This window comes from Ambystoma mexicanum, chromosome 4q (assembly GCF_040938575.1).
Source record: "Ambystoma mexicanum isolate Mex_15411 chromosome 4q, UKY_AmexF1_1, whole genome shotgun sequence".
Taxonomy (NCBI): Eukaryota; Metazoa; Chordata; class Amphibia; order Caudata; family Ambystomatidae; genus Ambystoma; species Ambystoma mexicanum.
This window is the reverse complement of record NC_090928.1, coordinates 1090489906-1090503641: the sequence shown is the minus strand read 5'-3', so window position 1 is coordinate 1090503641 and position 13736 is coordinate 1090489906. Positions and strand designations below refer to the sequence as shown.

The following is a 13736-nucleotide window of genomic DNA, read 5'->3' as shown; positions in this document are numbered from 1 at the left end:
GCATCGCCTCCCTGCACAGAAGAAGTGACCTTTCCCCCCCCCCCTTTTTGTTGAGTTAGTGCATGGTGTTGTCCGTCAGAACCAGGACATTCTTTCCTCGCACAGTCGGCAGAAAAGCCTTCAGGGCAAGCCTGGCGGCCTTCAGCTCCAACAGATTGATATGGAGTCTGGACTCTGACGGATACCGACGACCGCTGACTGTCAACTCGTTGGCATGCGCTCCCCATCCCGTGAGGCATGCGTCTGTCACCAAAATGGAGCCCCCCTCATCAGATTACCTTCGTCGGTATCCAAGATTGATTACTGCAATGCACTGTACCTAGGCACCAATTGCTGCAAGCTAAATAAGTTACAAATTGTCCAAAACAATGCGATTAGAGCTGCCCTCAACATTCCCAGGCGCCAACACATATCTGACACCAGATGCAATATTCGCTGGCTCTCCGTCCCACACTATCTCCCTGAAAACCCTGGCTCTTACCCACAAATGCGTTCATAGCCAAGCTCCCTGCTACCTGGCCAACCGATTTGCCCTCCACAACTCCATTAGACCCCCCAGAATGGCTCATTTAAACTGCCTTGAGGTTCCACGTTTCAATCTCCAAAGATCAGGTGGAATTAGCTTCCCTATCTTGGCAGCTAAACTCTGGAACACGCTTCCTAATGAGCTTAGAGCAGAACCCTCATTCCCGAGATTCAAACACCTTACGAAAACCTGGCTGGCCGCCCAGGACATTTAGCTCTGGATTCTCTGCTTAATTTGTACATGTATATACAATCCGCTTGTCCTCTCATTGCTATTATTATACCTGTAAATTCTGTATTATACTTGTAAACTTTGTAATTATGGTTCTGTCTGTTTTTCTTATGTTGTAACTAAGTGATGCGCCCGGTTGCCCCTGGGCCTGGTGCGCTATACAAATAAAATAAATACAAATACAAATACCAGAGAAGATCCTGGGCGATCGAGGGCGGCACCTGAACGGGGTCCGATATCCTGCCGGAGGACTGAGACCACTGGAGCTTGAGAGCCCATTGCAGCGATCTCATCCGCAACCTGGGCCTGGCACCAGAAGAATGCAGGATGCCATGAGGCCGAGCAACCTCAAAAACTCGAACGCTGGGAGACTCTGGGCATGTTGAAACTTGTGCACCATCTGCTGAATGTGGCGAGCCCTCACCTGGGGAGGAAAACACTGCCCCAAGGACGAGTCGAGCACTGCTCCGATGTACTGGAGCCGCTGAGTTGGCGTCAAGTGGGACTTCTTTAAGTTGAGGGAGAAGCCCAGCTTGTGAAGGGAGTGGCAGGTGACAGACAGATGATCCAGGACTTGCTCGGAAGAGTGCGCCCTGATCAACCAATCGTCCAGGTAGGGGTAGACGTGAATCCCCTCCTTTCCCGAGATACGCTGCCACCACCACCACCATGAGCTTGGTGAAAAACCTCAAACCTCAGGCACTTCTTGTGCTTGGGATGGATCGGCACATGAAAATAAGTATCCTTGAGGTCGAGAGACACCAACCAGTCCTGAAGTTGAAGGGCCTGAAGGACTTGAGAGAGAGTAACCATCTTGAACTTGTCCTTCCTGAGGAGCTTGTTCAAACCGCGCAAGTCCATGATGGGTCTCAATCCCCGTCTTTCTTCGAAATCAAAAAATAAGGGGAATACCATCCCTTGTTCCTCTGCGCTACAGGCACCAGCTCTATGGCGCCTTTCTCCAGCAGAGATTGAATTTCCTGCACAAGGAGCGGATCAGGACTCTTCAAAGAGAGATTCCCTGTTGGACTGTCATAAGGCCTCTGCCGGAATGGAAGACAGTAGCCGTGGGCTATGATCTCCAGAACCCACACATCTGAAGTAATGGCACGCCATTCTACAAGATGATGCGCCAGCCTTCCCCCAACCAGCGAAGCATGGGCCTCATGACTGAGCAGAAGCGGCTGCGCGTTGCCTGAGGGCAAAGAGGCAACTGCTCGTGCGGCCTTGGCACCTCGAGTATCTTGTTTTCCACCTCTGGCACTTCTACATTTGCCCCTTTGACTTGCAGCTCCTCTCGCTTTACTAAAGGATGAGTAATAACAAAAGGAACCTCCCCTGCATTGCTGTCCCCCAGGACGAAAAGGCAGAGGTTGGCGGACTGCAGCGCCCAACGACTTTGCTGCAGCTTTGGAGGTCTGCAACCTCTCAAGGCTCTCGTCAGCCTTGCTGCCAAAAAGATGTTCAACATCAAAGGGCATGTTGAGGAGCCTGACTTGCACATCAGGAGCAAACCCCAACTTCCTCAACCACGCAAACCTGCATATTACAGTGCTCGTGACCATGGACCGGCTGACACAGTCTGCCATGTCCAAACCCGACTGAACGGACTCACACATGGCATCCTTGCCATCCTGAATAATAGCAAGAAAGCCATCCCGTTCGTCCCCTTCGGGAATATGTTCAGCCGCTAAGGAAATACAGTTCCACAGAGTGTGCGTGAAACGTGACAAGGCACATATGGAGTTGGCCGCCTGAAGATCCATACCCCCTGAAGAAAACACTTTCTTCACCCAGCCATCAAAACGCTTGTCGTCCCTATCAGGAGGGATGGTAGGATACGATGCCTGCTTTGCTGGGGCCATAGCCGCCTGCACCACCAAACTCTCCGGAGTGGGGTGCGAGATCAAGTAGCAGGGGTCACTACCGGCTGGGCAGTATTTTCGCGGCAAAGACTTGCCCACTGCCGGGAGACTCTCCGGAGCAGTCCAAGCCACTGCCACCCTTCTTTGCAGAGCCATATGAAATGGCAGTACAGGGTCAGTGGGTGGACCTTGGTCGAGGATATCCGTCAGGTCATCCTGCACAAAATCAACTGGGGGCACCGACCACCCCAAGTAGTCCGTGACCCTCGACATAAGGCGCCGGTACGATGACTCGGCATGGGTGCCAGGCTCAGGCCTACAGAACTCCACCTCCGGGGGAGAGGTGTCCAGACCACTGGCGTCATGCAGTGAGTGACGCAGGTCCTCAATCTGGCTGTGATCAGAAAGAATCTCATCTGGTACCGTGCCCGGAAACAACCCATCTTCAGAACCCTCTTCCACCTCGGAAATATATTCAATAGGCTGGAATGTGGGCACCAAATAAGGGAGAGAGACATGTTTTGCCTTGGCCAGAGCTTTTCTAGGGGGTTCCCCCGTGCCACGGGGTACCTTCGACACCACAGCCTCGAAAGAAGTCGAGGGCGTCGAGTGAAACGGCGTCGACGTCGAGCGCGGCGCCGACAGCATCGACGGCTTCGACACAGGCCTCGAGGACAGAGCCCCGAGCGTGTCCTTCGACAGCCTGGGCGCCGATGGCGTCGACGACTTCCTCGGAGGCTGAGCCTCGAGAGAGTCCGTCGACGACCTCAGCGCCACCGGCGTCGACGTCTTATTCGAAGACTTCACAGGTGCACACGGGCTTGAGCGCGTCGAGGACCGGGACCTGGAACGGGCATGACTAGAACAATTCCCCTTGTCCAAGCGGGACCTCTCCCGTGAATCGTGCCGACCACCCGAGCCCGAAGGCGTACGAGCGGTGTCTCTAGTACGGTCATGACCGACCCCTCTCGGAGGCACGGACGGACCGGAGCCCTGCGATTCAAGAATCGCCAACATTTTCTTTCAGAAGGAAGCCCATTCCACCGGAGAGGAACGCTTGGTGGGATAAGAAACCCGCCGACGGGCAGAGTCCTCAGATGAGGACGGGGAAGGCGACCGATGACGGTGCTTCCGGGAGTGCCTCAAAGAGGCAGAGGAGTGGCGGGACCCACTCCAGGACCGTGACCCCCTAGACTTACGACTACGATGCAGAGAGTTGCCCCTCGAATTGTCTGTCGAAAGCCCAGTGGACCTCGCCTTCCGGGGCTTGGACACCTTACCGACCGACAGCTTCTTCTTACGTTCCCGCAAGGCCTTGGACGTAAGCGACTGGCAATCGACACAATCATCCGTGTCGTAGGCCTCCCGAGGCACCAGAGGCAGGCGTTGTGCGAGTCCGTCACCGACATCTTGGAACCGCAGTCCCCACACTTCTTGAAGCCCGGATGCGGGGTGGAAGAAGAGGAAGACATCCCAATAATACTCCACAATGAACAGGTTCGAAGAACCGAAAGAACAAACTCCAAAGAGTCGAGGCGCGCCGAGATCTCCGAAGCGAACACGTTCGCAGAAAAAATGGAACTGAGGCTACGGGCATCGTGCGTCCTACTTATAACATCTGGTGACGTCGGCCGTCGGAGGAGGTCCTCGAGGACGGCGTATCGATGTCATCGACGCAGGACACAGACGCCGAAAGATTTTCCGAAGCAGCACAATAGGTCGGAGGACCCAATCCCCTCGAATAGTACTTTTTCACAGGACATTTTGCTTTGGACATTCTGACATGCGACCGACCCTTAGTTTTGTTTGAGGTAAGAAATACACATCTTAGTGTAGGGACAGAGTGGCATTTCCCAACCCTGTTTTCTTTCGTCAATAAAAGTTATGACCAAAACCATGAAATCCCTGTGTCTGCGTCGCTTTCCTGGCTCCTCTTAGGTATGTGACGAATCCAGGGAATTTGTCCCTTCTAACCAAGGGAGAGCCAGCCCTTTGGGACTAGGGAGGTGAGCCTGATATGCTCAACAGGGGACAAGGCCAGCTGGATCTCACTGGAGTAACTACCCTTAGGGGACAAGGAATCCCCAAACAAGTGTTTTACTCCACCTCCCTAAAACACAGTAACCCAAGTCATTGTTGGTTATATATGGGAATTGAGTGGGGCAGTAGAGTACAGCGCCCTTTAAAAGTGCATGGTTTGGTTTCTGACCTGTACGTGTTGCAGTCCTTTCACCAACAGCAGAACCAATGGATTCTCCCATCTTGCTCCATTGAGGATGTGACCAATCCAGAGGTATTGACACTGCTTTAGATGGAGGAGCCTCGTTTTATGAGGCCAGGGAGGTGAGGCCACTACCCTGGGGGTGGTACTCAGTGGGAGGATCTCATGGGGAGGGAGGACCACATTGAGAGTAGTGAAACTTCAGGAGAATGCAGTATCGCTTTGACCCTCCCACCTTCCCTCAAAATCCTTCTGTTACACCCCCACCAGTTGCCAAAATGTACTGTTGCTATATCTCTCAGGTGGAGATCACTGGCAAGGAAAACACCCATAAGGTATCCAATGGTAGCACTGTGACAAGAAAGAGAACAAGAGCAATGAAGATCAATGCTGAGAACAAAGACAGCTTACCAAGCTACACGAAGGAGATCAGACCAGAGAAGCAGACAGGGAAAGCAGCACGTTCACAAGGATCCCATGAAGCATAAAGCTTCCCGCAGAGAGGGGGGGGGGGCGGGGAGAGTGGGGGTGTACGCTCGACAGGGAGCGGGGATTGCCGGAGCACCAGAACCTCACTGTCTGGCTGCTGGAGAGGCTTGCGGGACACCGGAGAAGGCTCCGGGTAGCAATGAAAACAACAGAAGACCGCAGGAGACCCGAACACAACTAGAGAGCAGCTGCCAGCACCCTGCAGGTACTAGGGTAGCTGAGGCCGGGTTTAGGGAGACCCAGAGAATGCAAGAAACGCTAAATGAAATAAGAACGTATGTAAACATTTGCTGACGCACAGCAGCATAGTTAATGGGGTCTGGGACCCACACTGGGAACACATATCCCACATCAAATTTAGAGGAGATACAAACTTTGCATTTACAATTCATAGACCTTGGCAGGGGAGTAAACCAAGGCTGTGGCATCAGAAAACATCAAATAAAGAGAACAGTGAGTTTGACCAAGCAAAGGGGGTCCGGTATCCACGTTGGGGAGTTGCACCCTGACCAATGACAAGGAAATACCAACCTTACGTGCACAGGTGACACTCAGAGAAGCTTGGCAGGAGAGTAGAGCAAGGCTGTGGGTGGAAGTGAAACCAGAGAGTGGGACGGTGAGAACAGGATAGTTGAATATCCCTCTAAGGAGAGTGGACCAAGATGGGGGTATTGAGAAAACAGGGTCAGGGACCCTCAACACGGTCTGGGAAAGAGAGCCGGGCTATTCTTCCTCACCGTGGTACCTTGGGAGCCAGGTCTGTTGGGGAGAATCCTCCAGAATGGCTAATTTCCCTTACCTACTGAGTCCCTCAGCAGCTTTGCTGGATTTCTAGGATTTCTTTTTTTCACCTGGTAAGAGTTTGAGCCTTTTTTCCCCACTCTTGCATATGTTTTGCTGTGTGTGTTTAAAATGTTTGCGTTCATAGACTGTGGAGCCTCACCTACTCCATAGGCATCATCTTTTTACTGTGTGTTACACAGCACCTTCAGTGCAGTGACACAGGGTTGTTTTTTTCAGACTTCCCACTTTAAACTCCATTTTCTGGGACTGACTACTGTCTCCCAGAACATGTAAAGTTGACATTGACTTTATTAGTCTTTTTAAATCCACATACCCAGTACAAACTATCTTCTGGAAAGGGTTAATAGTTATCCCTTTTTGTCTGTTTCTCAGGAAACATCATTTTGTTCCCTTTTCATTAAGATTTGGCGGGTGGCAGTGGTATGTTCCCTATTTTTTCTACCGTTGTCAATTTTAATAGCCTTGGTACTGTTTTAGGCTACTTCAGTAGCCTCGAACTTAAACCTTCTGGACCACAATTACTTTTATTTGGTTCCGTCTGTGTTTATTCGCCATTTCTTTTTGTAAAAGTCTTTATTGTGTTTTACTCTATGTGCCAAACCAGGTTTGGTTCCCTAGTTCGCTGTCCTTTAGCGGGCTTCTGCACAGAAGCCCTCCTTAGGCGCCTGAATGTCTGAGGGGGACAGGATGTGAGGGAGGGGTTTGAGACTCCCTGCACAGGGTCTCCGTGGAGACCCATGTCACACTCTGTGTAATTGGCTGTGGTGACTGTTCCACCGGGACAGCTACCCTGCTGTGTGATTGACAGCTAGGCTGTGTGAATGGGGGAAAACTGCATAAAAAGCAGGTCTCTGGGACTGAGAAGGCAGCGTCGCCACTGGATCGAGAGAACCAAAGAGAAGCTGACAGAAGAGGACCTCTACCACGACTGAACCTTCCGGTGAAGCCCTGCTGCGGGTCCGAATCTCCAAACTTCAATGACAGGGACGATCTGCAAGGAATCTTCTCCCTTGAGCTGGTGGGATCAACCAGTTCGCCAAACTACAAGCCAGGCCTCCCTCCTCTGGTCGAATTGGTTGTGCACAGCTACAGTTAACCGGATAGCCAGGAGGACCGGACCTTGCTTGGGTTTTAAGGAGAGCACCTTTTATTCGTTGCTTTGCTCTGCTGCTGGTTTCTTCCCTGGGCAGTGCAGGACCCTCCAGTCTTCCTACTTCGTGTCAGTCCGACAGTTGCTTCAGGAACCGTGAGCTTGCAGGACCCGCCAAGAACGTCCGCCTCAGCTACAGCATTCTTCTCCATTTAAGGTACTGTCCAAATCCGGTCGTTCGTTCCGTCCGACCGCGGTAAAAGTGCTTGAAATCTTTTGCCAATCCGAGGGCTTGTCCTTCTCTATTCTTTAAAAGTAACTTTTCGTCCGACCAACTTCCTTCTGAACTCTTGGCAAAGACTTAACCGTGAACTACTCTGAATTTTGTGATCCTCTGCAAAGACTTTGGTCCATTGACTTTGGCCCAGGCCTCTTGATTTGATTTCCTCACTGTAGTTACTTTTTCTAGATTGCCCTGCTTACTTACTTGTTGGTGCTGCTCAACTTTTTTCTAACTTTGTCTTTCCCTCCCTTTTAAATTACTGGAGTGCCATTTTGCTCACACTTCATTTTGAGCTTAACTTGTCTGGAATCTATTGGGTGTGGTGTAGTGTATTAAGATTGATTTTTCAACTGCTTGATAATAGTGACATGTTTTATAACTGATGTGTAAATAAATGTATATTCTTTTACTCAGAAACCTTGAGTCAGTGTTTATTTGAACCATAGTAATTGCTGTCCTTTGTGTAACTATTGATACTGCTCACTTTACTCTTGAGATAAGTCTGGCTGCTCAGCCATCGCTACCACTTTACTGTGTAGTACAGGCTTGTACCAAAGGTGAATTTGTACTGTCACTTGTAGTCTTAATTGTGTGTGGTGTTCCAGAAGGGTACTGCATATGATTCTGCCTAACAGGGTCTGCTCACAAAGGGCCTGGAACCCTCAGGACGGCTTGGCAAAGGTGTAAACGCCATTCTTCCTTGTCGCAGAGTCTTGGAGGCAGGTCTGCCAAACATAGATAAGGACAAATCTTGAGCATTGAAGAGACAGAAATCCCTTTGGATAAAGCTGTAAAGGGAAGCAACCCTTCGAGTCTTGTGGCACTTGTGTTTGCTTTTCTACACCTTTTTTGAAACTATTGTTTTGAACTGCAAAGCAGGGCTGCAGGTCGGCAGCCAAAAGACATTTGCCTTGTCACATTATATTAGGATTAGCTTGTGATGGATAAGTTAGACACAGGGCGGCAAACTTTACTTCAGACATTCTGAGAGTTTTATTAGCTAGTTCTGTTGAGGCAGGGAAACCCCTCATAGGGGTGGGGCTAATTAGGATTTCCTGACCCCCCCCCCATTTTTGCTGTGATTAAAAATATTTGCCAATCAACATGCCACCCTTGTGTCCGCCTCCGACTCTTAGTCCCTCACAAGGAGCATAAAGGTCCTGGGAAAAGGACATAGGAAGAGAGAACTAGTCAGAGGACGAGAGCAGCAGCATTTCGAGGCCACGCAGAGGCAGGAATGTCTCTCTCTCTAGAGGAGCCTGGAGGCAGAGTCACACAGATGGCATAGTGGGCGGAGGAACAGGGAAGTTCACGGAATGTTGCCGCTACCAGGAAGGCACAAGCTCGGAGCCGCTGAGTAGAAGTGAAAAAAAGCCACACCAGAAGCGGTCTCCCGGTGCCATATCCTGACGCCCAAGTCCTGTCAGTCTAAGACTGAAGGAACAAACGCCAGAGACCCGACGGCTAAAAACAGAACGAAGTCGGAGGCACAGTTCGGCGCTGGTCTGAGAGGCTGCTTCCCCCAATGAGCACCACTGCCGAAATGCAGGTACATGGCACAGATCGAGGAGTGGGTGGAAGGCGGTGCGGTCACAACATAGCCCATGCCTGGCTGGAACTCCAGATACCACACGAAGGGGTTGGAAAACCGAAAACCTGAACAGTGCTGAGAAGCCGCATAGCCCATGTCAGGCTGAGAATCCAGATATCCCACGAGGGAGAAAGAAATTCCACAACCCAAGCAATGATGAACAAGGGTAATGCCAGAAATGCATCAGGACGCAAGAGACCCCCAAGCTGAGGTGAAAGACATTTTCAGTCAAGTAAACTCAGGCTCAGATCACTAAGGCCTGTTGTCTCTGAAGAAGGAGTACACATCCAGAGATATTGGATAGATTTAGAGATTGAACTGTTGGAACCGGGATCAAATACCAAGAGGAAAAGAAGGGCTAAATGAATTTGAATTATAGCAGGAGGCCGGACGCCGTAGAAAGCACCAACAATTTCTTTGGGTGTTATGCCAAGTCAGACATGTGAGATGGACAAGAACACATGGTTCAACAGTCTGTATTCACAAAAAGGAAACCTCAACTAACCCTATATCTATGATGATGGTTCCCTAACTACAAAGAAAACAACAAACTGGTGCTTGTCAGGATGCCTCACTATAAACATCTATCCTTGGTCCAAAACCTATTATATCCTATGCTCACCCTACCACTACAACACAACAGTATAACTTGGCCTAAGTAAGTTAACTCCCACTATACTTGGGATCCAGGCTGCTAGTTTCTGAACCTATACCTAATGTGTCTTTGGGTCTTTCCCTTTGTCTCAGGCGCTGGCCTGATGCTATAGTTCAACAAAAATAAGTTATTCAAGTCCTTCTCTCTCATAGAAAGAGTCCCTCCTGGTCTTGAGGAAAGTGTCCTTGTACCAAGTCCACAAAGTTTCCAAGGTTCAAAAAGAAAAGTAAGTTCACCAAAGCTGACAAAGTTCCTACAGTTCATCTTCAGGTTCTTTAGATCGGCCCATGGTGGACTACTCTGATTTTCAGGTAGTATCTCTCCTTGATTGATTTCACCACCTCTTGGGTTATTGTCTGGACCAGCCACCCATGAGCTATGTGGCCTCTCTTGCTGTATTCATTGTTGCTTGCATTCACCCCTAAGTGGGGTATTCTCGGTGTCAGCCCCTCGTGAGCGATGACGCTTCTCTGGCTGTATCTTTCGTGATTTGGTTTCACCCACTCATGGCGGTATTCTAAGTATCAGCTCCTCTGGCCATATGTCTCATAGCTTGCTTCCACCTCCTTGTGGGTATTCTCGGTATCAGCCCCTCGTGAGCTACTCAGCTCTTCTGGCCGTATGTTTTGTGGCTTGTTATAAACACATCATGGGGTATTCCCAGTGTCAACCAATCAAGGGATTCTCAGCTGCTCTGGTCACAAGTTTCATGCCTTGTTTTCATCACCTTGTGGTGTATTATTGCCGTCAGCCACTCATGGAATTCTCTGTGCCTCTCAGCCATACACCTGTGTTTCTTCACCAGTAAGGCGGCTTCTCCAGTAATTGTGGAACCACTACTCCAATGTCTTTGGGATTGAGTTGTGTGCGTCGGTTCCTCCTTCCGGACATCGACACTGGTGGCGCCTGCGGCAGAGGCTCACTTATCCAGCCTTCCGCCGGCTCTGTCTTTCCTCCGCCCACTACATTCTCTGCATGGTCTCCAGGCTACTCGGGAAAGGGAGGCATTCTCTTAGGTGTGCCCCAACACAGTTGTCACCTGCCCTCAGGCTGGCCTACTCATCTGCAAGAGACCAAAGCCTTCCTCCCCTGAACAAGAGAGAAGACACCATTGGTCCACCTCTGCAGGTAAGGGTGTTACTAAAACGGGGTCAGTGACCAAGCCAGTTCTTTATATAGCACTTTGAACATTAGAGTTTTGCTCTATCCCCATATATTCCATACATATTTGAGACTCCGAATGAAAGGGAGCTGCAAAGCAGCCTTGCTTGGGGATTGCTTGCCCCCTCAGGCGGTTGGGTGGTCACCCTGAGTGAGACCCTGCTTGCTCTGTCCCCTAGGCAGTGCATTGCATAACAGGCTCAACTCTCTAGTCCCAAAGGAGGTGGCTACCCCTGGGGAAGAAAAGATGAATTCCTGGGATTTGTCACAGTGGGGGGTCAGAAAACCAACCACCACTAGCCAACATAAAGGAAGTAATTATTTCCTAGGCTAGCTTTTTGTTATATTTTTGTAATAGTGGTAGGGCACATGTTAGGGTAGCAGAGGTTTGGAAAGAAGACATAATTTCTGTAAGACATCCTGACAAGCACTCGTTTTTTGTTTTCTTTGAAGATTAGGGAACTCATCATAGTAGTAGAATTAGCATAGGGATTATTTCCTTTAATAAAAATGCTCAGTTGCAAGCATGTCTTCTTGTCCATCTCCTATGTCTGACTTACCACAATGCTCAGTGGAAACATCATTTTTCGGCGATAAAAGCCAGGAGTGTTGTGATGCACCAAATGGATCTCTTTACTATCTGTCTCTTTTCTAGGAGAAAGTACTGACTCAGTCTCCAGGTACTCGGGTTCTAAGGTCATTATTGGGCAGTAGTTTCTTTACCTTGGTTTGGTCGTCCACCAACACTGAAGCTATGGACTTACTGGTCTCCATAGCATACACCAGACAGAACCTTAATGGTCTTCAGTGTCTTGGTGTATGAGTGTTTGTCTATCAGGATAACACTGTAAAAAGGAGTTTTGTCAATAGGCCCAAGAAACTGAAGTTTTAAACTTCTTGCATTCCCACATCACATCACACCACACCACCATAGCTGGTCAAATATAGTAATGCCCTTCTGTGTATCACATATTTTACCCTGAACGACCTGTACAGTGCTCGGTTGGTTCCTAGATCGGTATACTCTGTACAAAACCCTGCATACAAATACAAAATGCAAGCACTGACGATAAATCAAATTAGCAAAAATGAATATATGTATTAAGTACAACCTTGTCTGCTGCCCAAAAAGTATTTGAAGCTCATCGGTGTCTTGATGCAGTGTCCTGAAGCTGTTTATTTCCAATGTTTTCTTTTCCACGACGCCACTTCGTGAACTAAGGGATGGAAGAAAGAAACAATCTGAAGATGGCATCGCCTTTCAGGAGACCTTTGGGAGGTACTTAAGGGTCATACAGGGATCCGATTACGGATCCCTCCTGATGTCTAGTGCAAGCATTTTAGTAAACACAGTGAAACGCTCTGTTCCAACCACTAGATGGCAGACTATGCACAGCATGCTTTGCAAAACAGATCTGCATGGTGCAATAAAAGGCATGTTGGGTGGTTTCCAGAAGGTGCAGGAGCCCATCCTTGTCCATCAGATCAATGGGAGGCAGGTGGGTCCATGGTGGATGTCAAAGCACAGAACCAACTATAGGGACCCCTTTTCTGAAATGCACACTGGCTTTGCACATCAGGTAGCTTAAATCATTAGTGGGGTTAAAGTGAGTACAGGAATTTTTCTGACGTGGTGTTAATTTTACATTTGTTTTAATCGGATGGCCTCTGCTTGTGGGAGAGAAATAGTTAGATTTCGATGGCGTGTTTGTACATTAAAGTTGTCATTTGCAAAATGTGTACACTTTACTTTTATAGAAAGTAACCATACATCATTGTTTTTCTTCCAATTAACATACAAAGCTGGATGAAATACTCCACTGGTTGTCAAGATTACCTACTGTACCTTCGCTATACTGCAGTTCAGCACACCTTTCTGAGTTTCCAACTATGAAATACATTGTTTTATCGATATTTTGCCATACAGAGAAAACTTTGCACATGTGCACCTCCACAAAAGGGCGAAATACTATATACGTTTTGCATACATTTTGTATTTGTATTGATTTCATTTATAGAGCACTTTCACTAAAGCACTCAACAGGTCCAAAAGGGGCCAGTGCATGCAATATGGTTAAACAATCCAAAAACACGTAAGCAGTGGGAAACAAATATGCAATCAATTAGAAAGAGCAGACAGGAGATGAGTTTTGAGGTTGGTTTGAAAAACGGGTATAGATGCAGAGGAACTGTTAGAGAGAGGGAGAGAATTCCAGTGCTTGGGGGCGAGTAGGGCAAAAGAACGGAAGCGGGAAGACGCACAAGGGGGTTTAGGGACTGAGAGCAAGAACTGATTCTGAGAGCTAAGTACTCAGGAGGGGGAATAGAGCAAAACCAATGATGAGAGATAGATAGGGGTACGATCATGGATACACTTAAATACGATAGACAGGAAGTGAAAGAGAAGATGGAACTCAAAGGGAAGAAGAGACATTGCAGAGAAAATGTCTATGTAATAGAAGAGCAAGGGCTAAGAGAAAAGAGGAGGTGAACAGAATATTTGAAAATAGAGCAGAGATGGGCAAGATGGGAAGCAGGCAGACCAAAGAGGAGGGCAGAGCAGTAGTTAATGTGAGAAAAGACCAAAGAAAAGATGAGGAGCTTAGCAGCATGAAAGGAGCGATAGGGACAGGCACGACGTATGTTGAATAAAGCAAAGCGACAGGAGCAGGCAGTGTGAGAAATTCCAGGAAATGGAGGGAGTGGTCAAAGATAACACCAAAATCACAAGATGATGGAGAAAAGGGGAGAAGCGAAGGAGGAAAGGAGAAGGAAGGAGGCGGATGAGGGGAGGCATAGTAGTAGCAGGGAAGAAGAGGA

At 48.8% G+C, this 13736-nt stretch overlaps 1 protein-coding gene across 4 annotated transcripts in view; it reads right to left on the bottom strand.

The window, feature by feature from the left end:
• Window positions 1–13736, bottom strand: part of LCLAT1 (lysocardiolipin acyltransferase 1) — a 1406982-nt gene that overhangs the window by 906375 nt on the left and 486871 nt on the right. For 3 of the 4 annotated variants that reach the window (XM_069608660.1, XM_069608659.1, XM_069608661.1), the window contains one exon: window positions 12029–12133. The exons of the other annotated variant lie outside the window; for it this stretch is intronic. The gene's annotated coding sequence lies outside the window, so the exon portion shown is untranslated. The remainder of the gene's footprint in view (window positions 1–12028; window positions 12134–13736) is intronic. 4 annotated transcript variants of the gene reach the window in all.